We start from the raw sequence: 27,407 nt of genomic DNA, 5'->3' as shown, positions 1-27,407 counted from the left end.
GCCCTGCCCATTCTCCCGCACTGAATGACCAGTGGCACCCCTAGCGGCCTGGGTGGCAGCGGGGCGGCAGGGTGATTCCGGCGCTGGGGCTCCGGGGTCCCTAATACCCAGTGTTGCGGCGCCAGGCCACTAGGGACGGGCCCTTCGGAGGCTGATCTAGGGTTAGGGTCAGCCCCCAGGAGACTGGCAGGCTCGTTCCACCCATGTGCAGTGAATGGAGGTGTGGGTCGAGGTGAGGTAGCTGGCGAGCGGGAGCGTGGGCCAGAGCATTTGGCTTTGGCTCAGGGTGCCTTCGAAGGTCTCAGGTTGCTTGGAGGGTCCTGCCTGTTTTGTCGCCCTGAAGGACTGGCAACGCCCCTATTACCCCATGTGGCAGCGGGGTGGCAGGGTGCGTCCGGTGCTGGGACTTGGGGGTCCCCAATCCCTGGCATGCGGCACCAGGTCACCTGGGAGGGGCCCCTTGGGGGCGGCCTAGGGATAGGGTTAGCCCCCAGGAAGCCAGCAGGCCCGATCCGCCAGCTCTGCAGTGAGCGGAGGGGTGGGCCGAGGTTAGGGCGCTGGGAGCAGGAGCGTGGGAGTCAGAGTTTTTGCGCAGGGGGCATTCGAAGGTCACAGGGGGATCAGAGGGCGCTGCCCGTTCTCCCTTCCTGAATGACTGCCCACGTCCCTAGCGCCCTGGGTGCTTGCGGGGTGGCAGAGTGAGTCCAGCACTGGGGCTCAAGGGTCCCAAATCCCTGGCATTGCGGTACCAGGCTCCTTGGGAGGGGCCCCTCGGGGGCCGAACTAAGGTAAGTGTTAGCTCCCAGGAGTCCAGCAGTCCCCTTCGGCCAGCTCTGCGGCAGGCGGAGTGGCAGGCCGAGGTGAGGGCACTGGCGAGAAGGAGTGTGGGCCCTAGCGTTTTGGCGCGGAGGCCCTTCGAATGTCGCTGGGGGCTTGGAGGGCCCTGCCCGTTCTCTAGCCCTGAAAGACTGGTGGCTCCCCTAGGAGCCCGGGTTGCTGAGGGGCGGCAGGGTGACTCCGGCGCTGGGCTCGGGGGTCCCCAATCCCCAGCGTTGTGGCGCCAGGCCCTTTGAGAGGGGCCCCTCGGGGGCCGACTAGGGTTAGGGTTCATGCCCAGGAGGCCGGCAAGCCCGGCGCTAAGTGGTTCTGGCAATGTAACAAAAATGCCATACACTTATCTGTAAGAAATAACAGTGTACAGGAACCTTCTTAGCCCTAACATCATCCTTTGTGAATATGGAAGCCAGCCCCAAAGTGGTCGTGGAAGTCTGACGAAAGGGCTAAGCACTTTTCTCTGAGTCACCACACTATACAGGGAAAGACCAATGTACATCATCTTTCACGAGTAGGAAGCATTAATGAAAAGGTTCTGGAATTTCGAGGACTCTGACCCATCCTTATTGGTAATAAACCACCGTGTACAGGAAAACACCTTCAACTCTCATCAGCCTTCTCAAACCTGATTCTGATTCAACTTTGGGTATGTTGGACTAGGGAAATGTCCACATCTTATTGCTAAGAAAGAACGATGTCAGGGTAATGCCCTTCAAGTCACATCAGCCTTCCTGAAGACGGAAGCAGGAATCAAGGTGGTTATGTTACCATGAGGTAAGGAAGATGAGCATATAAGTGAGAAACAACAGTGGGCAGGACCTCTCTTCCAACAAGCAGTATCTTTGCTTAATGTTGAATCCCTATGGTAAGTGGTTGTGGGCATTTGTGAGGTCAAAATCTTAAGTGTTTTGTAAAACCTCTTGGTCATTCACAGATGAGACTAAGGTAGTTGGGGACTCCTAGGCAGTGATTTGTCCACTGTCAAAAATATGAGAAGATAAAAGAGACAGATGAGGTCTCCTCAGGCGTTGTCCTTTATCCTCATCCTCCGTGAGGATGGCCATCTCTGGACAGCTCAGTGGCAGGGTCTCATTCACAGTGGGGGCATCTGTTCCTCACAGACATCAGGCAGGGAAATGCATTTGGTTCTCTGTGCCAGCCCAGCCACAGCTGAGTGTCACAGCACCCTCTCGTGGGCTCATAAGAGTTTCACTGTCACCAGGCAGGTCATTGTATTTGATAAACCACTGTGAGAGTTTGCAATTGCCTTCATCTGCAACCTCCTAGAGGCAAATGCAGATGTCTGGTACCATGTGAAGTCATGTGAAGGCATCCTGAGAAAGTGTCCTTTTGCTTAAGAAAAACATGGCTGGGGCTCCTGGCTGACTCAGCCAGTTAAGCATGTGCCTTGGTCTCAGGTTATGATCGCAGGGTTCTGGGATCGAGCCCGGGCTCCCTGCTCAGCAGGAAAGGAGGTAGGGAAATAGCTTAGAACCCACAGAGAATGTGAATAAAGGGGAGTGAAATGGAACTTGGTCTGTGTTTTGCTTTAGGGATTGGAAGTTAGATTTTTCTCAATTTTGATTGTTCTTGAAACAAAAAGCTGTATTGTTTTGTTTTGTTTTTTACCTTTAATGTTTTTCTAATAACAATTTTTTATTATGATATGTTAGTCACTATACAGTATTTCCTTAGTTTTTGATGTAGTGTTCCGTGATTCATTATTTGCATGTAACACCCAGTGCTCCATGCAATATGTACCTTCCTTAATACCCATCACTGGCCCATCCCAATCCCCTACCCCTCTCCCCTCTGAAGCCCTCAGTTTGTTTCCCAGAGTCCATAGTCTCTCGTGGTTCATTCCCCCTTCTGTTTAGGGTCCATTGTCTAAAGGGACAGACAGTGGAAGTTCACCAAATATAAGATCGAAATTTCATTGTTCATTATAGATGCCACCACGTAGTACCCAGACATTTCATTCTACTGTAGTAATTCATTATACCTGTGCAGGTGCACGTGCAAGATAATTGATGCATGTATAGTGGTAATAAAACACGCCCCTCAGTAGTAGAATAATAGAGGATGCACATGTGTAAAATTATTTGACTACACCTTCCATGCTTTCCCTTTGGTTCCATATTATCTATGAAATTGGACAATTTTTGTTCTCTAGGCTTAAAACTCATTGTCAGTATTCAGAGATTTTCAATGCTGATCTTCTCCTGTATAAGTTACCAAAAACCTAAAATATGTATGAACTTGAAAAAACGCTATATTGAAAATGACAGCAGGGAAGTTCCATTTTGTGAATATTGTTTCAATGGATCTCTATTTTGACATCAGTGTTCATTAGAAATTATGACATTTCATGTGAGTATAAATATCAATGTGAAAAAGAAAAGGTAGGAAGAACCTTGAATGTTTAAGTAATTGCTGAAATGACAGGTGTGTGTGTGTGTGTGTGTGTGTGTGTGTGTGTGTAATTGATTTTCAGTGAATGGTTCAGCTTCTTGTAGGACCTCCGAGAGAGCCCAGGTGAACCTTTCAATTAGTTGGTATCTGTTTTCAGAACATGGGAATCTCTTAGTCCAATAGTTAAACAGGCAAGCTTTGAGGTCTTGAAGAGTTTCAGTCCTCAGCGATGGTGTTGCAGACCCTTGTGTGCAAACCCTAGGGTATGCTCAGAGCCCTCATTAGCTGGTACCAAGGTGTGACGATTTCAGACAGCATTTCCCAAAGAAGTACCTCTTGAGTCTCAGTCCTTGTCAGTTCCCTACACGTCCTTACACTAGTTATGTGATCAGTGTGTTTCAGGATAATCCCCACGTGTGATTTTTGCTATTTCCTACTAGTCCTATCTGTTTCTCACCTTCTTCTTTTATGGTAGGGGTTGGGAAGCAACCTGTGTTTTGTAGGAGGGGGTGTGGAAGTTGTCTGCCTTCAGAGGACCAAATGATGCCTAGAAATTGTACTGTAGTTTGAGGTCAATTGTCCATCCTCTGAGTGTCAGGAATTCCATCACTTTACTTTGATGCTAGTCTGTTCTTCAAGCTGTCCTCAGAAATAAGGACGTCATCCATCTAGGGAATACTAGTTTGTGTGTATGTTTTCATTTTAGGAAAGGCCTTGCTGTTCTGAAAATAATACTGTAGAGCACCCTTTCCTGTTCTTATTGGCCATCAGTCAATCTTTTGTGAAGTATTCGTTTGAAAATAGACTTTTTATGGTTGATGAGCAGGAATTCTTTATTGACAAGTCTATGTCACTGTGTGTATTGCAAATCTTTACTTCCCAGCCTGTGGTTCACTTTTTCATTTTCTTATGGTCATAAGATAAGGAGAAATGTCACATTTTTATGAAGTCCCACTGAATTCTTTTAAATGGTTAGTGCACCCTATGTCCTACACCAAGATTGACAGGTTCTACGTTTTCTGTCAGAAACTGTCCAATGGGAAGCTACAATCCATCTCAAATTAATAAATTGCATTTTAATTCTAATAGGGTATTTATAGACTGTTTTGGATTTTCTATGTACACAATCATATTATCTGTGAATAGTCACAATTATCCCCTCAATTCTTATACTTTTTGTTTCTCTTGCCTTAAAACACTTGTAGATTCCCTGATGCCACGTTGAATAGAGCAGCATTGTTTGAAGATTTAATATACCTTTCTCAATATCTAACAGAAAAAGCAGACAAAACATTGGTAACAAATGTGACCTAATTGACATATAGGGAACATTCCATAATAAGTGCAGAATACATTATTTTCAAGTGGTCATAGACTCTTTACCCAAATAGATGATAGGTGGGGCCACGAATCAAGGCTACAAATGTTAAACCCTGAAATTAACTACATTCTATTCTAGGCCACAGGAGAATTGAGCCACAGTCATAGTGAAAAGAAAACCAGGAAGTCCTTCAATGTTTAAATTAAATGGAACTTTGCTACATATCCTAAAGGTCAGAGAGAGAATCTCAGTGGAAATTCTGAACCTTTTCTACATGAGGGCTCACACACAATGGCACTTTCTTTGTGAAGAGCATTATAATAACCTAGACAGGAGTTGAGCCTTAAGTCAGAGTTCTGCCTGCCCCAGCCACACCTGGCGGCCTTGGTCTGTGGTCCCCTCAGCTGTCCTTTCTGGTGGTCCTGAGCTAAGGGGGTCATCATGGCCATATGGTAATGGGAAGCTCCCCACTCATAGTGATGGCGGTGCCCCCTCCCCAGCTGCCCTTTCTGGTGGCTCTGAGCTAAGGGGGTCAACATGGCCGTATGGAAATTAGAAGCTCCCCACTCTTAGTGATGACGTTGCTATCGTATCATCCTCACCAGTCCAACAACATGATTTCTGAGTGAAATATGACACAAGAGCGACTTCTTGGCCTTCCTTCAGGTTTGAAAATCATCTGGTGAGTCATCTCTTAGGAATATGGATTCGGCATGTGTTCTTTCTTCTGGAAAAGAAATAGACCCAATAGCAATTATGGCTTCCTGAGCACCTGTTCTTGGGAGACATCATACTGGCTCTTTGTAGCATTCTGCCTCTTAAACTTCTCAACTAGGGTGTAGATATTTTAGTCACATTTTCAGACGGTTAGAAAGGGACTCAGATGATATGAGTCACAGAGGATTTTAGTGTCAGAAACCTAAATGGGATCCCCAAATTGACTCCAAATCCCTTGTTGTTCCATACAGGGTACTATTTCTCTCTTATCTCTGATCTTCTCGATCTCGAAACCTATCAAGTATTAGGATTTTCTTGTCATGTGGACAAGTGGAATGCATTCAGCGGGCCTTTTCACGTTTGCCCATGGTGATCAATAAGATCATTATCTCAGTAGAGGAACTCTGGGTAAGATACTGAAAGATCCTAAGGAATACAGACAGTATAATATTTTCCTGGCATTAAAGTTACTGAAACCAACTATCTTTTTTAGTCGATTCAGGCTCTGGTATGTTCAGAGGGTGCTGTAAAACAGGTCTGAAATAGTATTTAAAAACACTCAGCTCAGCCTCTTCTACAAAGTGAGCCAATGCTTATAAACATGGCTAAAATATTGCCTTACCTACGATGAGTTCCCAGCCATCCTAGTGTTTATATGGTATGACTGTAACTTGCATTAGTCAACATTTGCAGAGAAAGAACACTTCATGTTGAAATTAGTTTGTGACAACGAGCTACTGTGTTTTATTCTGCAGTCCAAGGGAATGGTGCCAGACATCTCTAAGGTGTCTAGCAGTTCTACAATTTTGATTTTAAGTGGTCTGTGTGCTTAAGAGATTTGGGCAGGAGAAGGGCAGGAGTCCAGAGACTGTGAACACTTCTGTTACCTGTGCTGACCATGGAGCACTCAGGATTCTGTGGGCATCATTTTGATTTCTTAGTACTCTTGTGAAAGGTGCTTTTGTCTCAAATTCCTCTATTTAGGAGTAATTATAACGATAAAAGGAATTTTTATTGTATATCATCTGTGGGCCCTGATCCTGAGCTCCCAGGGAAGCTATCCTTTAACAATTACCCAGCTCAAAATGACTGGGCCAAACCTCAAAGCATGGGCCCTGTTTCTGCACCAAGCACATGTTGTACATCTGCTTCGAGAAGAAAACAATAACCAAAAATGCCAACATAAAGATAAGAAAAAATAAAGAACCTCTTTGGCTCCCATAAGATTAAAGTCATACGGACATGTACATACTGAAAACATAAGAAAGAGTCTGTCACTTTCTGGAATCTAAGAAGATCCTCATTGTGGTGTGTAACTCTGTATGTAAAACAAAACAGAAAAAAATGTATAACCCTGCCCCAAATATTCCTTCCCTGGGGCACTCCCTTCTTGGTGAAGATTGTGTCTCCCAGGCAGCTGTCCTGACTTGGGTTTGAATAAAGGTCTCTTCCTTTCTCTCTAAAATATTTTTTTTAGAATTTCATTCATGCAATGTCGACAATAACAGTGTTTTCTATTTAAGTGAGAAATAAATGTTCCACTCTAGTTGCATTGGGAATAGACGATTTGAGGGTTTCTTCAGAAGAGTAAGTCTGCTTTCCAGAAAAGGCGAGGTCATTGGTCTATTGAGAATGAAGATAATTACTGCTAAACAACAAGTATGTGTTGCCCCTTCGCCCAGAAACCGAAGCAGGTGTGCAGGCTTTAAGTCAGAGGTGCCTTCTTCTCCCCAGCTGATGGCACTTCTCTGCTCTGGCTCCATGACACGCGAGGTTTTGAACGTCAGCATCGGAGTCAGCGAGGCAGCTTGTCACAGGACGCCAGTGTTCAGAGAAAGCACAGGTATGTATGGCAAAATGTCCTATCTATGTCAGGCCTGGAGGTAAAACCTCTCATTATCCCAAAACCTCCTGGGCTTTTCTCTTTTCTCTAGTTGAGCCACAAAGGAAAATTGAAGTAGCTGTCAGCATTCTGGGTTTGGTGCAAGAATTACTTCGTTTCCCTGCAGGTAGAACTTTGCAGGGGATCACAAATTCTCTGTCCATTTATTGCTTACAAATGTATTTTGACCATCTGTTTCCTAGGAACCCTCTTTTATTAGAAAGGGAAGGTGAGATTCACTCTTTGCCTGTTTGTAACATCTAATTTTTTCCTTCATCTAACAGTGTTTATTCAATTGGGCCTAAGGTATGGTTGAGTGGCCAGCATCTATACTCAGGTGGCTTATTTTCATCTGATACTGACTTGGATGATGTCATTTGACAAAGGTGATGTTTCATCATTGATTAGTTTATTCATCAGAAGAGTTAAAACTAGGGTGGAGGGAAAATTCAAAATTCTCCAAAGCAGCCTATTCCTGTTTAAAAGTTCAGCTTGATTTCTAGTTTTACTAAATGTATTATCTCGATATTTTGAGGTGCTATATTCTCTCTCTAGTTTCTTTGGTGGTGGAGTCAGAAGGAGAGTCTGGGAACTCTTTCGGATAGTGGCATGCTGGTGGCTTCAAGGGGCTTGGCGTCAGGAACCTTGGGGTGAAGTCTGCCACTGCTTGCCTGACCCTGGGTGCATCTCCCAGAGGTTTTGTTTCCTCTTATGGAATTGCCAGCAGATAATGTTCTGCTTAAAGGGGAACCCTCCCATCCTGTTGGTGGGAATGCAAAGTGGTGCAGCCAGTCTGGGAAACAGTGTGAGGTTTCCTCAAAAAGTTAAACATTGAACAACCACATGATCCAGCAATTGCTTTCCTAGGTGTTTACCCAAAGGATACAGAAATGCAGATTTGAAGGGGTCCATGCACCATGATGTTTATGGCAGTAATGTCCACAGTAGCCAAACTATGGAGAGAATCCCAAAGTCCATGCACTGATGAATGGATAAAGCAGATGTGGGATACGTATATATATAATGGAATATGACCCAGCTTCAAAAAGAATGAAATCTTACCATTTGCAAGGATGTGGATGGATCTAGAGTGTATTAAGCTAAGCAAAATCAGTGAGGAAAGACACATATCCTATGCTCTCACGCTTTTGGAATTTCAGAAAGAAAACAGATGAACAGAGTTGAGGGGTGATGAGAGAGGCAAACAAGGAAATAGACTCAACCTTGAGAACAAACTGAGTGTTGCTGCAGGACAAGGGTGTGGGGGGAAGAGTTAAATGGGCGAGAGGTATTAAGGAGGGCACTTGTGATGAGCACTGAGTTCTGTATGCAGGTGAGGAATCACTAAATCCTACCCCTGAAGCAAATATTCCATGGCATGTGAACTCACTGGATTTTAAGTAAGAGAAGAAAGGAAAAAGTGTTCTGCTTCATGAAGAGTGAGGTAAAATTGTAGTGAATTGGGCTGTACTATTCTATAGATGAGAGTTGTAAAACACCCTGTTGTAGGATACACTAGTTTCTTTTCACATAAGGAGTCCTCAGAAAGCTGCAATGAAAGATTCAGATCTCAGAGCATTTTCATGTTCCACTGATATTTTACAGTTTGCACAGGTAGGAAAGAAGGTGGAGAGAAAGGCAACAGAAGGGGAAAGTAGGTGTGAACCTTTCATTAGTTAGTGTTATAGCTTTCTCATGAAAGCCTTGCGCCAGTGTGATTTTGGAAGAAGAGGAGGAATCCGGGAGCTTTTCAGGAGACGGGGGAGTTCCAGGTCTGGGTAAAGCTGACAGGGGTCCCAGAAGAGAGGTGAATGCATTCTGCAGCAGGGTGTGGGCAGGGTGGGCTCCAGGAGTGGCTGTGGGTCTCCTGGGTGAGAGTTGTGACAGGTGAGGGCTGTGTGCAAGTTCCTGGCTGAGGACAAGTGAGGCACAGGCTGAGAGCTGGCAGAGAACCTTCTTCTGGGCCACTAGCCTCACCCAACACACACAGTCTCATCTTCTGTCCCTGTCACTCCAATTCAGACTTCTCAGAAGGTGAGTGAGAAAACATCAAGAGCATTCTGAACAGAAGGGAAAGCATGTGCAAAGGCTCTGGGGCAGGAGAATTCCAGGTATGTCCAGGAGCAGCGAGAAGGCCCTGTGGCCACAGGAGACAGCTTAGGACATGAGCTCAGAGAGGTGACAGAGGGTGACAGAAATCCATTCCAGGGCTATAACCCCATGAGACCCTGTTTCACTGGGCCATCCTGGCTACAGTGTTGAGAAGAGATGACAGAGGGTTGAAGATGGCAAGGCAGGTCAATGACAAAGCTTTTCCAGGAACTCAGGCACTGTGGACCAGACAAGTGGCCTTGGATGGAGTGGTTAGACCTATTCTGGGTCCATTTTGAAGATGGAGCTCACAGGGTTTGCTGATGGGTTAGCTATTAGGAGCAGGAGAATGGAGGAATTGGGGTAACTCCCAGCTGTTGTGCGTCGTCCTGATCAAGGGGAAGGAGAGGGTTTCTCGGGGGGTAGGAGGTAGTCCGTGTTCTGCATGCTGAGGAAGGTTCCTTTCCCGGTGGATCTGCTGAGGTTTGTGTCTGGGAGAACCTTTCACATCTCCTCCCTCAGCAATGATCAAGTACAAGTACCCCCACTTTGTAAACGTTCACAGTAAGACACTGGGCTTTCTTGAAAGAACTACGTTATTACCCAGCTTCAGTAAGAGGAAGAGACCTGAAGAGGATTTCCCTCTTATGAAAAAAGGTGAACAGTGAGAATCGCGTTCAGCATCTGTTTTGGGGAGAAGCACAACAGAGGCGGCATGCACCCCAAACAGCTCCTTCCGCTGGGAACTGCTCTCCGCATCCAGCCACCAGCACTTTGAATGGTGTCTGTGAGCCTCTGCTGTGCTTTATCTTCATTTATGCTGGGCCTCCATTAGAAACTTGTGTCATGAGGCCTAAGAAAAGCCAAAGAGAAGGAATTTTGGAGTCTGAGCACACTGTCTAATTGTTCTGTGTAAATTAATGGCCATTCCTTCTTGACACCATTTCTGCTGTGCAAGGTTTCTCAGAAGCCCTGTACTTTCAAAGAGCAGGGAAACCTATACCCCATGCTGCGGGGTTAGTTTTAGTCTCCATGCTGGACAGAACATTTCATGACTGTCGGATTTTCTCACTCAAACTTTGAGACTTTGACCACCTTCACCTGTTTCTAACACCCCACCCCCGAATCTGGCTCCTACCAATCTGCTCTCGGTATCTATGCGTTCAGTATTTGTTTATTCCACTTGGAATGTACATGAGAGCATCTGGTATTGGTCTTACTGTGTCTGAGTTACTTGGCATAAGGCCCCCAAGATCTATGTTTCCATGTCTGGTTCTTGAGAATAATGCTGCAGTGAACGTGGGTGTGCATCTGTCTTTTTGAGGCAGTATTTTTGTGTTCTCCAAATCAATACTCAGTAGAGCCATTACTGGGTCATGGGGTAGTTGTATTTATTTTTTCAGGAACCTCCATTACGTTTGTCACAGTGGCTGCACCAATTTCCATTCCCACCAACAGTGCACAGTGTCTCCTTGTCTGCACAACCTTGACCCCACCTGGTGTCTGTCTCTGGGACAATTGCTGTTCCAACAGTTGTGAGAGGATAGCCGATTGTGGGTTTGACTGATCTTTCCCTGATGATGATTAGTGATGTCGAACAACTTCTTCTGTCTGTTTACACCTGTGTGCCATCTTTCGAAAGTGTCTATTCACATATTCCCCCCATTTTTTATATATATATATTTTTTGTTTTTATTTGTATGAGTGTTTTGTGTATTTTGGATATTAGCCTCTTCTCACACATATGATTCACAGATATTTTTTCTTATTGGGTCAGTGGCCTTTTAAGTTTTTGATGGTTTCTTTTGCCGTGTGGAAGATTTCAGTTTGATGTTGTTCCACTTGTTTATTTTTGCTTTTGTTGCCTTTGAATTTGGTGTCCGATCTGAGGACTCTTTGCCAAAAACAATGTCGAGAGACTTAGTACCTGTGTCTTCTTGGAGGTTTATGGATTCAGGTCTTATGGTCAAATCATTCATCCATTAAAAATTTTGTGTGTGGTGTAAGAAAGTGGCCCAGTTATATTCTTCTGCATTTAGTGTCCAGTTTGCCTGTTACCCCTCACTGAAGAGACAGTCCTTCCCTCATGGCATATCTTCTGCTGCTGTGTCTTAAGTTAGGATCATCTCCATGTGGGTAAGTTTCTGAGCGTTCTGTTCTGTTCCACTGACCTGGTGTCTGTGTTTATGCCATTACCATCCTGTTTTGATGACAACAGCTTTGTAATCTAGCTTGAAATCCAGGCGTGTGTTGACTGCACCTTTCTTTCTCCAGGTTGCTTTGGGTATTTGGGGTCTTTTGTGATTCCATACAAGTTGGAGGACTGTTTTCTATTTGTTCGAATAATGCCACTGGAATTCAGATTGGGATTTCATCACATCTGTCGATTGCTTTGGGTACGATGGACATGTTCACATAATTAACTCTTCCAGTTAAGGAGCATGGCGTATGCATCCATTTGTTTGTGTTGCCTTCCAAATCTTTGACCCATACATTCTTCCCCCCTTGACACACATATTTGTCATTTATTTTCTGCCATGTGTTGAGTGTACTATGTCTTTATCATTTTGGTTACTTTCATTTCTAGATTTTTTTAATGCAATTGTAAATGGCGTTACTTTTTTAATTTCTCTGTGCGAAAGTGGGTCATCAGTATACAGAAATGCAAGAAGTTGGGTCATCTGGGTGGCTTCATAAGTGAAGCGTCTAACTTCAGCTGAGGTCATGATCCCAGAGTTCTGGGATCGAGCCCTGTGTTGGGCTCCCTGCTTAGCGAGGGTCTGCTTTTCCCTCTTTATGACAATCCCCTGCTCGTGCTTTTTCTCTTCCTGTCAAATAAATAAATAAAATGTGAAAAAAAATAAAGACAACAGGTCTTTATATTGACTTTATATACTGCAGCTTTCTTGAATTTGTTTATTCTAACAGTATTTTTTTTTTTTTTTGGAATCTTTCGGGATTTCATGTCCTTTGAAAATAGTGAGTTTTCCTGTATGGATTTCATATCTTTCTCTTTTTTAAAAATTGTTATTCACCCTACAGTACTTCATTTGTTTTTGATGTAGTGTTCCATGATTCAATGTTTGCATATAACACGTAGTGCTCATTATGACACGTGCCCTCCTTTTTTTTTTTAAAGAATTTACTTATTCATTCGACAGAGATAGAGACAGCCAGCGAGTGAGGGAACACAAGCAGGGGAGTGGGAGAGGAAGAAGCAGGCTCACAGCGGAGGAGCCTGTTGTGGGGCTCGATCCCATAACGCCGGGATCACGCCCTGAGCCGAAGGCAGACGCTTAACCGCTGTGCCACCCAGGCGCCCCAACACGTGCCCTCCTTAATACCCATCACCAGGATAACCCATTCCCCTTCCCCTACCTTTCTGCAACCTTCAGTTTGTTTCCCAGTCTCAGTAGTCTCTCATGGTTCATCCCCCTCTCATTCCTCCCTTCACTTTTCCCTTCCTTCTTCTAATGTCCTCCATGCCTTTCCTTCCATTCCACATAGGAGTGAAACCATATGATAATTGTCTTTCTCTGCTTGACTTAATTTCACTTAGCATAATCCCCTCCTGGTCCATCCACGTTGGTGCAAATGGGGGTATTCATCCTTTCTGATGACTGAGTAATATTCCATTGTATAGATGAACCACATCTTCTTTGTCCATTCATCTGCTGAAAGACATCTTGGCTCCTTCCACAGTTTGGCTATTATGGACATTGCTGCTATGAACATTGGAATATAGGTGTGCCTTCTTTTCATTACTCTGTGTCTATGGGGTAAATACCCAGTAGTGCAATTGGTGGGTCGTAGGATAGCTCTGTGTTTAATGTCTTGAGGAACCTCCATATTGTTTTCAAAAGTGGCTGTACCAGCTTGAATTCTCACGAGTAGTGTAAGAGGGCTCCCCTTTCTCCACATCCTCTCTGACGTTTTTTTATTTCCTGTCTTGATAATTTTTTTCAAGATTTTATGTATTTATTCCACAGAGATAGAGACAGCCAGCGAGAGAGGGAACACAAGCATTGGGAGTGGGAGAGGAGGAAGCAGGCTCATAGCGGAGGAGCCTGATGTGGGGCTCAATCCCATAATGCCAGGATCACGCCCTGAGCCGAAGGCAGGTGCTTAACCACTGTGCCACCCAGGTGCCCCCTGCCTTGTTAATTTTAACCATTCTAACTGGTGTAAGGTGGCATCTCATTGTCATTTTGATTTGTATTTGCCTGATGGCAAGTGATGTGGCGCATTTTTTCATGTGTCTGTTGGCCATTTGTATGTCTTCTCTGGAGAAGTATCTCTTTGTGTCTTCTGCCCATTTTTTAGGTGTCGAGTTTGAGGAGTTCTTTATAGATCTTGGATACCAGCCCTTTATCTGTAATATCATTTGCAGATATCTTCTTCGATTCCATAGGTTGCCTTTTTGTTTTGTTGATCGTTTGCTTTGCCAAGCGGAAGCTTTTTATCCTTATGATGTGCCAATAGTTCATTTTTGCTTTTATTTCCTTTGCCTTTAGAGACCTGGCTTGCAAGAAGATGTTGTGTCCAAAGTTGAAGAGTTCTTTTGATTTTGATATGAGACAGGAATCCATTATCTTATTTTCCTGACCAGGGTCTGTTACCGTGATTCCTAGCAGCTGCAAGGGGAGAGGAGGCCGGGGGTGGTGCACACTCCCTGACCAGGTTCTGTGACCATGATTCCTAGCAGCTGCAAGGGGAGAGGAGGCCGGGGGTGGTGCACACTTCCTAGACTTGTGGTCAGGACTAGTCTGGAGCCCACTGAAGTCAGCCACACCTGGCACAGAAGGCACACAGTCAGTGTAGCTGTGGGTACTGCTGCCATGGTACTTTCGGGCTGGCTTCATGCTGCCACCTCCTGCTTTTCATCATCATCTTCAAGGTCATGTGCCTCTGCTCTTGCCCCATGGCCTCCGGGGTATTGTCAGTCCTCCATCTGGCCCTCGTCCCTGGTGCCCTGTGCAGTCCGATGCCAGAGTAGCCTTCTCAAGACAGACATCTGGCCCTAATGGAACACTTCCATGGATCTCGTGTGATGCGAGGATGATGCCCTGCCCTGGAAGGGGGCTGCAGGTCCCCAATCAGGAGAGCCATGTCTCCCTTTTCAGCATGGCCTGCCCTCCCTTCAGTCTTCTTCAGGGAAGCTCTCCCCACCTCCTGAGATGACAGCTCTGAACTTAAAAATGAATGTTATTTTACATATCTCTATGCCGTAGTTCATCCATGGCATGTCTTTCAACCCCGTTAGTGGGGTTTTTTTTTTAGCAGTTCTGAAGGGCTGTCTGCTCAAGGAGGGGATGATCTGGGTGGGGCAGCTTTCCCTCTCATCTCCCTCAGCATGTCTCTAAGCCCTGGGGCCAGCTGTCCCACTGAGGTTTGAGGGACCTGAGCCAGCCCATCCTGAGCCCAGGCTGTGTCAGCTCATAGATTGATGTGTGTCGGAGCGGTTGGCAGCTGGCATGGGCCAGGGGCAGGCAGTGTCTCTCTCTCATTCTTTCCCTCCCTTCCTCCCAGAGGTATCTCAGAGCAGCCTTCAACCCCTGCATCTCCAGATCCCTTGACCTGTGCCTCCTGTGTTCAGCTGGTGACCTTGGAGTTCCGCATGGATTCTCCCACCCATACCCTCTCCCGTAGCAGTTCCTGGATCAGGGGAGGGGTCGAACCCTTGTCTGTTTTTGGTCTTCCTCCTGTCCCGCACCAAGCCCACCACCGTTGCATCTTCCATGTATGTGCTTGGAAGCAAGTCCATCCACAGCGAACCTATTAGCCAAATGGATCCAGGTAATGAACATTGAAGTAGAGATCCAGGATCCATAATAAACCTGCTCTGAAACCTGTCCCAAAGTCTGTGACTCTCTCACACTGAAACAGAAACAATAATAGCTTTCTGGACTGTAAGGTGACATGTGTCTCTACTTCCAATCTTGAATGCATAGGTGCTGAGCCTGGACAGAAAAGGACCATGGCTCCCGTGGGCTGGGATCCACAGTAAGAACTCAGTGAAATCTGAATTTCAGGCATGGAGTGAATAATTATTGTAGAGTGAATCCTCCCAAGTAGGGCTTATGCACATTGCACAGGAAAAGCTTTTTCAAAGAGGTTCCTGAAAGAAAAATCTTTTTTTTTAATTTATTTTAATTCCATTAGAGCTAACATATAGTGTTACATTCGTTTCAGGTGTACAATAGAGTGATTCAGTAATTCTATATATTACTCAGTGGTCATCAAGGAAAGTGTCCTCTTAATCACCTTCATCTATTTCACTCATCCCTCTATCCACCTCCTCTCTGGTAACCATCCCTTTGTTCTCTTCTGTTAAGAGATTGTATTTTGGTGTGTCTCCTTTTTCTCTTTTAGTTATTTATTTTTGTTTGTTTCTTAAATTCCCCATTAGAGTGACATCGTATGGGATTTGTCTTTCTCTGACTGACTGATTTCAGTTAGGATAATACTCTCTAGCTCCATCCATGTGGCTGCAAATGGCAAGGTTTCATTCTTTTTCAAGCCGGATAATACTCCATTGTGTGTGTGTGTGTGTGTGTGTGTGTGTGTGTGTGTGTGTGAATACACACATCTATCATCTCATTTGTCAATTTTTCTACAGACACTTGGGTTGCTTCCATATTGTGATATTGTAAATAATGGTGCAAGAAACATAGGGATGCACGTATCCTTTTACGTTACTGTTTTCCTATTCTTTGGGTAAATACGAGTAGTGTGATTGTTGGATCCTAGGGTAGTTCTATATTTAATATTTTGAGGAACCTTCATACTGTTTTCCACGGCGGCCACCACAGTTTGCATTCCCACCCACAGTTCGCGAGGATTCCCCTTTATCCACATCCTCCCAATACCTGCTCTTTGTTGTGCTTTTGATGTTAGCCATTCTGACAGGTTTGAGGTATTATCTCATTGTCCTTTGGATTTATATTTTCCTGATGATGGGTGATGGTGAACATCTTTTCACGGGACTGTTGGCCATTTGTATTTCTTCTTTGGAACAATGTCTGTCCATGTCTTGTGCCTATTTTGTAACTGGATTATTTGTTTTTTGGGGGTCGAGTAGTATCAGTTGTATATGTTTTGGACACTATCCATTTATTGCATATGATCTTTGCAAATATATTCTCCCTTTGAGTAGGTTGTCTTATTATTTTTATGTTTTCATTGTTCTTCTGACATGTGGAAAATTTTTATTTTGCTGTATTCCCAATAGTTTATTTTTGCTTTCATTTCCTTTGCCTCAGGACATAGTCTAGAAAAACGTTGTTATGGTCCATGTCAAGAAGTTACTGTCTTCCCTCCTGTAGGATTTATATGGATTCAGGTCTCATATTGAGGTCTTGAAACTGTTTTGTGTTTGTCTGTATTGTGTAAGAAAGCAGTCTAATTTCATTCTTTTGTGCGTAGCTGTCTAGTTTTCCCAACACCATTTGTTGTAGAGACTGTCCGTTTCCCTTTTGATATCGTTGCTTGCTTTGTGAAAGATTCATGGACCACATAATTGTGGGTTTCTGTCTGAACTTCTATCCTGTTCCTTTGGCCTTGTGTCTATTTTTGTGCCGTACTCACTTGTTAGGATGACTGCAGCTTTGTAGTATAACCTGAAATCTGAAATTGTGAGTCCTCCAGCTTTGTTTTTCTTTTCCACATTGCACTGGCTGTTCGGAATCTTTAGTGGTTCCATACAAATGTTTAGGATTGTTTATTCGAGGTCTTTTGTTCTTTAATTTAAATTCAATTAGCCAACTTACAGTACATCATTAGTTTCAGATGTAGTCTTCAATAAATTCTTAGTCGTGTGTAACACCCAGTGCTCATTGCATCGTGTGACCTCCTTAATGCTACTCATCCAGTTACCCCCCCAAATTTCTCCTCCAACAATCATCAGTTTCTTGCGATAGTTAAGAGTCCATCATGGGTTTTCTCCCTCTCTGGTGACTTCCCATTCTATTTTCCCTTCCTTCCCCTATGGTCTTCTTCTTTGTTTCTGATAGTCCACATAGGAGTGAAAGCATATGATCATTGTCTTTCTTTCATTGACTTATTCCACTCAGCATAATACCCTCTAGCTCCACGCAGGTCGGTGTGATGGTAAGTATTCATCCTTTCTGATGGCTGAGTAATATTCCATTATATATATATGATCTACATCTTCTTTATCCATTCATCTATCCATGGTCATCTGCACTCCTTCCACAGTTTGTCTATTATGGATATTGCTGCTATGAACACTGGGGTGCATGTGTCCCGTCTTCACTACCTCTGTCTCTTTGGGGTAAATACCCAGTAGTGCAATTGCTGGGACATAGGGTAGCTATATTTATAACTTCTTGAGGAAACTCCGTACCATTTTCAAGAGTGGCTGTAGCAGACTGCATTCGTACAGGGGTGTAAGAGGTTTCCCGTTTCTCCACATCCTCTCCTACATGTGTAGTTTCATGTCTTCTTATTTTTAGATATTCGGCCTCGTGTGCTATGGCATCTATAGGGGTTTAGATTTGCATTTCCCTGAAGCCAAGTGATATGAAGCATTTATGCATGTATCTTTTGGTCACCAGTACATCGTCATCAGTGAAATGACTTCCCATTTTAATCCATCTCAAGACCTAAAGCTGGGTAAGGCACTGAAGCTGGATGATGCCATCAGTTGGAAGTGTGGAGAATTTCAAAAGATCTCTGTGGAGAGCAAGTTTAAAGGTCAGTGTGAAGCTACTAATTGGATCCGGGGAGATCTCTGAAAGTTGGGGTTGCTTGGGATGGGCTGAGGGGGGCCCTCCGATTTTCCTATGAATCCTTGCTGCAGCCCCAAATGGACAGTTTCCTGCTGTGGGGCAGGCTGAGTCCTCTAGTCGTGCAGAGGTGAGCCCAATGGCTGCTGCCTTGGAGGCAGGCAAACGGGGAGGGACCCTCACCAGAAGACCCAGGGTTATGTTAGGCCTCAAGAGACAGCAGGTCCGAACTGCCCAGTGCTCAGAGAACTCCCAGTCTGACTGAGATGAGGGAACAAGGGCGGGTGAGTGTGAGCCTTGGGGTTTCATCCAGAAGGCCCAGAAAGGTTGGGGTTCACCAGAAGGGGCTCTCAGGGGTGCCCCAATTCTCTTGCCCTGAATGCTGTGTTGTTCCCCAAAATGGTACAGTTTACTGTGGGCTGAAGGCTGAGGCCTACGGTGTGGCTTGGGTGTCCCCAATCCCCCGGAGTGCAGTGCCAGGACCCTGGGGAGGGGCCCCTCTGTGGCCAACCAAGGGTAAGGGTTAGGGTCCAGGAGCCCGGCAGGGACAATCAGCAGGCTGTGCGGCGAGCTCTGTGGAGGGCTGAGAGGAGGCCATGGGGGAGGGTGAGCATGGGCCTCAAGGTTGGGGCACGGAGGGCTTCCAAAGGATGGGGACGGGTTCCGGGGGCCTCCCCAAGTTCTCGTTCCCTGTAGGCTCCATAGAGCCCCAAGGGGCATGGTTTCCTGTCGGGTGGCAAGCTGAGTCCTGCGGTGGGGCACAGGTATCCCAATTCTCCGGGGCTGCAGTGTAAGGCTCCTGGGGAGGCCCCCCCACCCACGGCCGACTTGGGCCTGGGTTAGGCACCAGGAGCCCCGCAGGCCCGATCTGCTGGCTGTATGGCTAGCTACACGGGCTGAGGTGAGGGTGTGGTGAGGGTGAGCGTGGGCCTCAGGGTTGGGGTGCGGGAGGCCGTCGAAGTTCGCTGGTGGCTCAGGAGGGCCCTCCTCGTTCTCCTGCCCTGAATGCTCTATGGCCTCCCAAGGCACACGGTTTCCTTCGGGGTGGCAGACTGAGTCCTGCTGTGGGGCTCAGGTGTCCCGAATCCCCGTGGCTGCGGCTCCAGGCTCCTGGGGAGGGGCCCCTCCACAGATGAACTAGGGTTAGGGTTGTGGCCCAGGAACTCCGCAGGCCAGATCTGCCCACTATGTGGCGAGCTCCGCTGCGGGCTGAGGTGAGGGTGCAGGTTTGGGTGCGCATGGGCTTCAAGGTTGGGTTTAGGGATCGCTGAAGTTTGCCAGGGGCTCTGGGGGTTCTCCTGGTTCTCCCGCCCTGAATGCTCTACAGCCTCCCAAGGGGCATCTTTTCCTGCGGGCTGGCAGTCTTTGTCCTGCAGTGGGGCTCAGGTGTCCCCAGTCCCTGGGGCTTCGGCACCGGGCCCCAAGGGAGGGGCCCTACCCAGCCGACCTAGGGTCAGGTCTAGGCCCCAGGAACCCGGCAGGCCTGATCTGTTGGCTCTGCGACGAGCTCGGTGGCAAGCTGAAGGGAAGGCGTGGGGCGGGATGAGCGTGGGCCTCAGGGTTGGGGTGTATGGGGCCGCTGAGGATCACTGGGGGCGCAGGGGGCCCTACCAGTTCTCCTGCATGGGATGCTCTGCAGCGCCCCAAGGGGCATGGTTTCCTGAGGGGTGGCAGGCTGAGTCCTGTGGTGGGGCTCAGGTGTACTCAATCCCCAGGGTCAGGGTATGGATTAGGGTATGGGTTAAGGTTAGGGTATGGGTTACAGTTAGGTTATGGGTGAGGGTAGGGGTTAGGGTTAGGGGAAGGAGAGGATATGGGTTAGGGTTGGGTTTAGGGGTTACAGGTTAGAGGTTATGGGTTAGGGTAGAGATTAGGGTTTAGGGTACGGGTTAGGGTTTAGGGTTTGGGTTTAGGGTTAGGGTTAGGGTTAGAGTATGGGTTAGTTTTAGGGTACAGGTTAGGTTTAGGGTACGGGTTAGGGTATGCACTAGGGTACGGTTTAGGGTACGGGTTAGGGTACGGTTTAGGGTTAGTGTTGGCGTATGGATTTGGGTACGGTTTAGGGTACGGGTTAGGGTTAGGGTACGGGTTAGGGTTAGGGTACAGTTTAGGTATATGGTACAGGTTAGGTTATGGTTTAGGGTTAGGGTTAGGGTACTGGTTAGGGAATGGGTTAGGGATAGGGATTGGGTACAGTTTAGGGTTAAGGTATGGGTTAGGGTATGGGTTAGGGTACACGTTAGGGTTAGGTATGGGTAGGGTATGGGTTAGGGTCCGGGTTAGGGATAGGATACGGGTTAGGGTATGGGTTAGGGTACAGTTTAGGGTATGGGTTAAGGTTAAGGTAAGGGTACTGTTTACGGTTAGGGTACGGGTTACGGTTTAGGGTTTAGGGTTGCCGTTAGGGTACTGGTTAGGGTTAGCGTACGGATAGGGTTAGGGTACGGGTTATGGTACAAGTTAGGGTATGGGTTAGGGTCAGTGTTTATGGTTTAGGGTTAAGGTTAGGATATGGGTTAGGGTACTTGTTAGGGTAACGGTTAGGTTTAGGGTACGGTTTAAGTTACGGGTTAGGGTACAGTTTAGCGTTAGGGTTAGGTTCTGGGTTAGGGTACGATTTAGAGTACGTATTAGAGTTACACTTAGGGTTAGGGTACAGGTTAGGGATAGGGTTAGGGTACGGGTTAGAGTTAGGGTTAGAGTACGGTTTAAGGTTAGGTTTAGGGTTAGGTTACAGGTTAGGGATAGGGTTAGCTGATGTGGTAGGGTTAGGGGTAGGGTTAAAGGTATGGTAGGGGTCAGGGTAGGGTTAGGGTTTAGGGTTAGGGTTTGGGGTTTGGGGTTAGTGGTTAAGGTTAGGGTTTAGTGTTTAGGGTTTCGGGATTAGGATTTGGGATTAGGGTTTAGGGTTTAGTGTTAATGTTAGGGTTTAAGGATTAGGGTTTAGGGTGAGGGTTAGGGTAGAGTTAGGGTTAGGATAAGGGTTAGGGGTTAGGATTAGGATTAGGGGTTAAGGTTTAGGGTTTACGTTTAGTGCTTAGGGTTTAGGGTTAGGGTTAAACCCCAGTAGGCCAGAAGGACGGATACGCCGGCTGTGCGACGAGCGGAGAAGTGGGCCGAGGTGAGGGCACTGGCGAGCAGGAGTATGGTATCCAGCGTTTTGGTGCACGGGGCCTTTGAACATCACTAGAGGCTCGGAGGGCCCTGCCCGTTCTCTCGCCCTGAACGACCGGCGGCACCCCTAGCGGCCCGGGTGGTGTTGGGGTGGCAGTGTGAGTCTGGCAGTGCGGTTTGGGGGTCCGCCATGCCATGCATTGCAGCGCAAGGCCCCTTGGGAGGGGCCCCTCTGGGACCGTCCTAGGGTTCGTGTTAGCACCGAGGAGTCCGGCAGGCATGATCCGCCAGTTGTGCAGTAGCGGAGGGCCAGGCCGAGGTGAGGGCGCCAGAGAGCTGGAGTGTGGGCCCAATAATTTTGGCGCGGGGGGCCTTGGAAGGTCGCTGGGGGATTGCAGGGCCCTGCCCGTTCTCCAACCCTGAAGGAACATCGGCGCCCCTAGCGGCCTGTGTGGGGCGGGGTGGCAGGGTGCATCCGGCGCTGAGGCTTGGGGGTCCCCAATCCCCGGTGTTGCGGCGCCAGGCCCGTTAGGAAGGGACCCTCAGGGGCCATCCTAGGGTTAGGGTTAGTGCCCAGGAGGCCGACAGGCCCAATCTGCTGGCTGTGTGAGGAGAGGAGTTGCGGGCCGAGTTGAGGGTGATGGCAAGTGGGAGCGTGGGCCACAGCGTTTTGGCGCCTTGGGCCTTCGAATGTTGCCATGGCTCATAGCGCCCTGCCCATTCTCATGCCCTGAATAAACAGCGGCACCCCTAGCGGATCCTTTGGTGGTGGGGCGGCAGGGTGAGTCCCGCACTGCAACTCGGGGATCCCCAATCCCCAGCGTTGCGGCGCCAGGCCCCTTGGAAGGGGCTCCTCCTGGGCCGACCTAGGGTTAGAGTTAGCCCCCAGGAGGCCAGCAGGCCCAATCCTCTGGCTGGGCGGCGAGAGGTGGGCATGCCGAGGTAAAGGCCCTGGCAAGCAGAAGCGTGCGCCCCTGCATTTTGGCGCGGGAGCCTTCAAATGTCGCTGGTTTCTCCAGGGCCCTGACTGTTCTACCACCCTGAATGACCGGCAGCGCCCCTAGAGGCCTAGGTGGCGACAGTGTGGCGAGGTGAATCCAGCTCTGGGGCTCTGAGTCACCAATCCCAAGCATTGCATAGCCAGGCCCCTTGGGATGTGCCCCACGGTGTCGACCTAGGGTTTTGGTTAGCCCCCAGGAGCCTGGCAGGAACTATCCACTGGCTCTGCAGCAAGAGGAGGGGCGGGCCGAGCTGAGGGCGCTGGCGAGCAGGAGCATGGGAGCCAACTTTTTTGTGCAGGGGGCTTCGAATTTCGCAGGGGAAACGGAGGGCCCTGCCAATTCTCCCAGTCTGAATGACCCGCGGGGACCCTAGTGGCCTGGGTGGTGGCGGGGCGGCAGGTGAGTCCGGCGCTGTGGCTCGGGGGTCCCCAATCCACCGCGTTGGGGCACCAGGCCGCTTGGGAGGGGCCCCTTGGGGGATGACCTAGGGTTAGGTTTAGCCCCCGGGACGCCAGCAGGCTCAATCCGCCAGCTGTGCAGCGAAAGGAGGGGTGGGTCGAGGTGAGGTCTCTGTGGAGGGGAGCGTGGGCCCAAGCGTTTTGGCGCCGGGGTCCTTCGAATGTCTCCGGGTCTCGGCGGGCCGTGCCCATTCTCCTCCCTGAATGACTGACGGCACCCCTAGCAGCCCAAGTGGCAGTGGGTCGGCAGGGTGAGTCAGGCAATGCATCTCGGGTATCCCCAATCCCCCGCATTCAGGCGCCAGGCCCCTTGGGAGGGGCCCTTCGGGGGCCAACCTAGGGTTAGGGTAGCCCCTAGGAGGCCAGCAGACCCTATTCGCCAGCTGTGTGGATAGCAGAGTGGCGGACCGAGTTGAGGGCACTGGTGAGCGGGAGCGTGGGCCCGGGTGTTTTGGCGCAGGGGTCCTTTGAAGGTCGCTGTGTCTCGGAGGGCCCTGTCCGTTCTCCCGCCCTGAATGAAGGGCAGGACCCCAAGACCCGGGTAGCAGCTGGGCGGCAGGGTGAGGCCAGTGCTGAGGTTGGGGTCCCCAGTCCCCGGCGTTGTGGTGCCAGGCCCCTTGGGAGGGGCCCCTTGGGGGTCAATCTAGGGTTACGGTTACCCCCAGAAGGCCGGTGGACCCGATCAGTGGCTGTGCAACACGCGAAGGGTTGGGTCAAGGTGAGGGCACTGGCGAGCCTGAGCATGAGCCCAAGTGTTTAGCGCAGTGGGCCTTCGAAGGTCGGCGGGGAATGGGAGGGCCCTTACCGTTCTCCTTCCCTGATTGACCGGTGGGCCCCTAGCAGCTCTGGTGGCTGAATGGCAGCAGGGTGAGTCTGGCACGTGGGCTCGGAGTCCCCATCCCCAGCGTTGCGATGACAGGCCCCTTGGGAGGGGCTCTTCGGGGGCCAACCTTGGGTTAGGTTTAGCCCCCAGGAGGCCAGCAGGCCCTATTTGCAACCTGTGTGGAAAGTGAAGTGGTGGACCGAGGTGAGGGCGCAGGTGATTGGGAGCGTGGGCCTGGGCGTTTTGGCACGGGGGGCCTTCGAAGGTCACCGTGTCTCGGAGGGCCCTGCCCGTTCTCCCGCCCTGAATGAAGGGCAGCACCCCAAGCCCCCGGGTGGTGGCTGGGCGACAGGGTGAGTCAGGTGCTGAGGCTCGGAGTCCCCAATCCCCGGCTTTGCGGCGCCAGGCCCCTTGGGAGGGGCCCTCGGGGGTCGATCTAGGGTTACAGTTAGCCCCCAGGAAACCGGTGGACCTGATCAGTGGCTGTGCGGCATGAGGAGGGTTCGGCCGAGGTGAGGGCGCTGGCGAGACTGGGCATGAGCCCAAGCCTTTTAGCACGGGGGGCCTTCAAAGGTCACCATGTCTTAGAGGGCCCTGCCAGTTCTCCCAACCTGAATGACCCGCGGCGCCCCTAGCGGCCCGGGTGGCGGCATGGCAGTTTGTGAGTCCGGTGCTGGGGCTCGGGGGTCCCCAATCTACAGCGTTGGGGCTTCAGGCCCCTTGGGAAGGGCCCCTCGGGGGCCTACCTATAGTTAGATTAACCCCCAGGAGGCCGGCAGACCCGATACACCACCTGTGCGTCGAGCGGAGAGTTGGGCCGAGGTGAGGGTGCTGGTGAACATGAGCCGGGGCCCAAGCGTTTTGGTTCGCGGCGCCTTTGAAGGTCGGTGCTGGTTCGGAGTGCCCTGCCCGTTCTCCCACCCTGAATGACCGGCAGCGTCCCTAGTGGCCCGGGTGGCGACATTGCAGCAGGGTGAATCTGGCTCTGGGGCTCTGAGTCACCAATCCCCAGCGTTGCAGAGCCAGGCCCCTTGGAATGTGCCCCACGGTGCCGACCTAGGTTTTCGGTTAGCCCCCAGGAGCCCGGCAGGCACTATCCACTGGCTCTGCAGCAAGCAGAGGGGCAGGCCGAGCTGAGGGCGCTGGCGAGCAGGAGCGTGGGAGCCAACTTTTTTGAGCAGGGGGACTTCAAAGGTCGCAGGGGAAATGGAAGGGCCTGCCAGTTCTCCCACCTGAATGACCCGTGGCTCCCCTAGCCGCCCGGGTGGCGGCAGGGCGGCAGGTGAGTCCGACGCTGGGGCTCGGGGGTCCCCAATCCACCACGTTGCGGTGCCAGGCCCCTTGGGAGGGGCCCCTCGGGGGCTGACCTAGGGTTAGGGTCAGACCCCAGGACGCCAGCAGGCTTAATCTGCCAGCTGTGCGGCGAAAGGAGTGGTGGATCGAGGTGAGGTCTCTATGGAGCGGGAGCGTGGGCCCAAGCGTTTTGGCACGGGGGGCCTTCAAATGTCTTTGGGGACTCGGCGGGCCCTACCTATTCTCCTCCCTGAATGACTGGCGGCGCACCTAGCTGCCCAGGTGGCAGCGGGACAGCAGGGTGAGTCAGGCGCTTCGGCTCTGTTATCTCCAATCCCCAGTGTTGGGCACCAGGCCGCTTGGGAGCGGCCCCTCGGGTGCCAACCTAGGGTTAAGTTTAGCCCCCAGGAGGCCTGCAGGCCCTATTCGCCAGCTGTGTGGATAGCGGATTGGCAGACCAAGGTGAGGGCGCTGGTGAGCAGGAGCATGGGCCCGGACGTTTTGGCGCCGGGGGCCTTTGAAGGTCACGGTGTCTCAGAGGGCCCTGCCCTTTCTCCCTCCCTGAATAATATCAGCACCCCAAGACCCCGGGTGGCAGCTGGGCGGCAGGGTGAGTCAGGTGCTGAGGCTCGGAGTCCCCAATCCCCGGCGCTGCAGGGCCAGGCCCCTTGGGAGTGGCCCTCGGGGGTCGATCTAGGGTTATGGTTAGCCCCCAGGAAGCCGGTGGACCTGATCAGCAGCTGGTGGAGGGTTGCCCCGAGGTGAGGGCGCTGGCGAGACTGAGCATGAGCCCAAGCGTTTTAGCGCGGGAGGGCTTCGAATGTCAGCAGCGGCTCGGAGGGACCTGCCCATTCTCCAGCTCTGAATGACCGGCGGGGCCCCTAGTGGCTCGGGTGGCTGAAGGGCAGCAGGGTGAGTCCGGCACATGGGCTCGGAGTCCCCTTCCCCCCGTTGCGTCGCAGGGCACTTGGGAAGGGCCTCTCGGGGGCTGACCTACAGTTTGGGTTAGCCCTCAGGAGGCCGGCAGGCCCAATACACCACCTGTGTGTCGAGCAGAGAGTTGGGCCGAGGTGAGGGTGCTGGTGAACATGAGCCTGGGCCCAAGCGTTTTGGTTCGGGGCACCTTCGTAGGTCATCGGGGGTTCTGAGGACCCTGCCTGTTCTCCCACCCTGAATGAACGGCGGTGCCCCTAGTGGCCGGTGTGGGGTGGGGCGGCAGGGTGCATCCGGCGCTGGGGCTTGGGGGGTCCCCAATCCCTGGCGTTGTGGCGCCAGGCCCCATGGAAGAGGCCCCTCGGGGGCCAACCTAGGGTTACGTTTAGCCCCTAGGTGGCCGGCGGGCCCTATTTGCCAGCTGTGTGGAGACCGGAGTGGTGGACCGAGGTGAGGGCGCTGGTGAGTGGAAGGGTGTGCCTGGGCGCTTTGGCCCGGGGGGCTTCGAAGGTCACCCTGTCTCAGAGGGCCCTGCCCATTCTCCCACCCTGAATGAACGGCAGCACCCCAAGGTGCTGGGTGGTGGCTGGGCGGCAGGGTGAGTCAGGTGCTGAGGCTCGGGTCCCCAACCCCTGGCGTTGCGGTGCCAGGCCCCTTGGGAGAGGCCGCTCGGGGTCTATCTAGGGTTACGGTTAGCCCCCAGGAGGCGGTGGACCTGATCAGCAGCTCTTCAGCACGCGGAGGGTTTGGCCGAAGTGAGGGCGCTGGCGAGACTGAGCATGAGCACAAGCATTTTAGCCCAGGGGGCCTTCGAAGGTCGACGGGGGCTCGGAGGGACTTGCCCCTTCTCCCGCTCTGTATGACCAGCGGGGCACCTGAGGCTCGGGTGGCTGAAGGGCAGCAGGGTGAGTCCGGCACTTGGGCTCAGGGTCCCCATCCCCAGCATTGCAGCGCCAGGTCACTTGGGAGGGACCCCTGGGGGGCCGACCTAGGGTTAGGGTTAGCCCTCAGGAGGCCGGCAGGCCCGATCCACCCACTGTGCAGGGAGCAGAGGGGCGGGCCGAGGTGAGGGCACTGGGGAGCGGGAGTGTGGGCACCAGCGTTTTGGCGCCCTGGGCCTTCGAATGTTGCCATGGCTAGGAGGGCCCTGCCCGTTCTCCTGCCCTGAATAACCAGCGGCACCCCTAGCGGCTCCGTTGCTGGTGGGGCGACAGGGGGAGTCCCACGCTGTGGCTCGGGGATCCCCAATCCCCGGCATTGCGGCGCCAGGCCCCTCGGGATGGGCTCCTCGGGGGCAGACCTATGCTTAGGGTTAGCCCCCAGGAGGCTGGCAGGCCCTATTCGGCTGGCTATGCGGTCTGCGGAGCAGCGGTCCGAGGTGAGGGCGCTGGCAAGCGGGAGCGTAGGCCAAAGCGTTTTGGCGCGGGGCGCCTTCGAATGTCTCTGGGGGCTCGGAAATCCCTGCCCCTTCTTTCGCCATGAATAACCAGCGGCGCCCTTAGTGGCCTGGGTGTGGCAAGGCGGCAGGGTGAGTCTGGCACTGCGGCTCGTGGGTCCACATTACCTGGCTTGCGGAGCTAGGCCCCTTGGGAGGGTCCACTTGGGGGCCGACCAAGATTAGGGTTAGCCCCCAGGAGGCCGGCAGGCCCTATTCGCTGGCTGTGCGGTGAGCTGATCAGCGGGCCGAGGTGAGGGGGCTGGCGAGCGGGAGCATGTGCCCAAGCGTTTTGGCACGGGGGGCCTTCGAAGGTCGCCAGGGCTTGGAGGGCCCTGACCATTCT

This window comes from Ursus arctos, unplaced genomic scaffold (genome assembly GCF_023065955.2).
Source record: "Ursus arctos isolate Adak ecotype North America unplaced genomic scaffold, UrsArc2.0 scaffold_30, whole genome shotgun sequence".
Lineage (NCBI taxonomy): Eukaryota > Metazoa > Chordata > Mammalia > Carnivora > Ursidae > Ursus > Ursus arctos.
Note: the sequence above shows the minus strand (reverse complement) of the source record.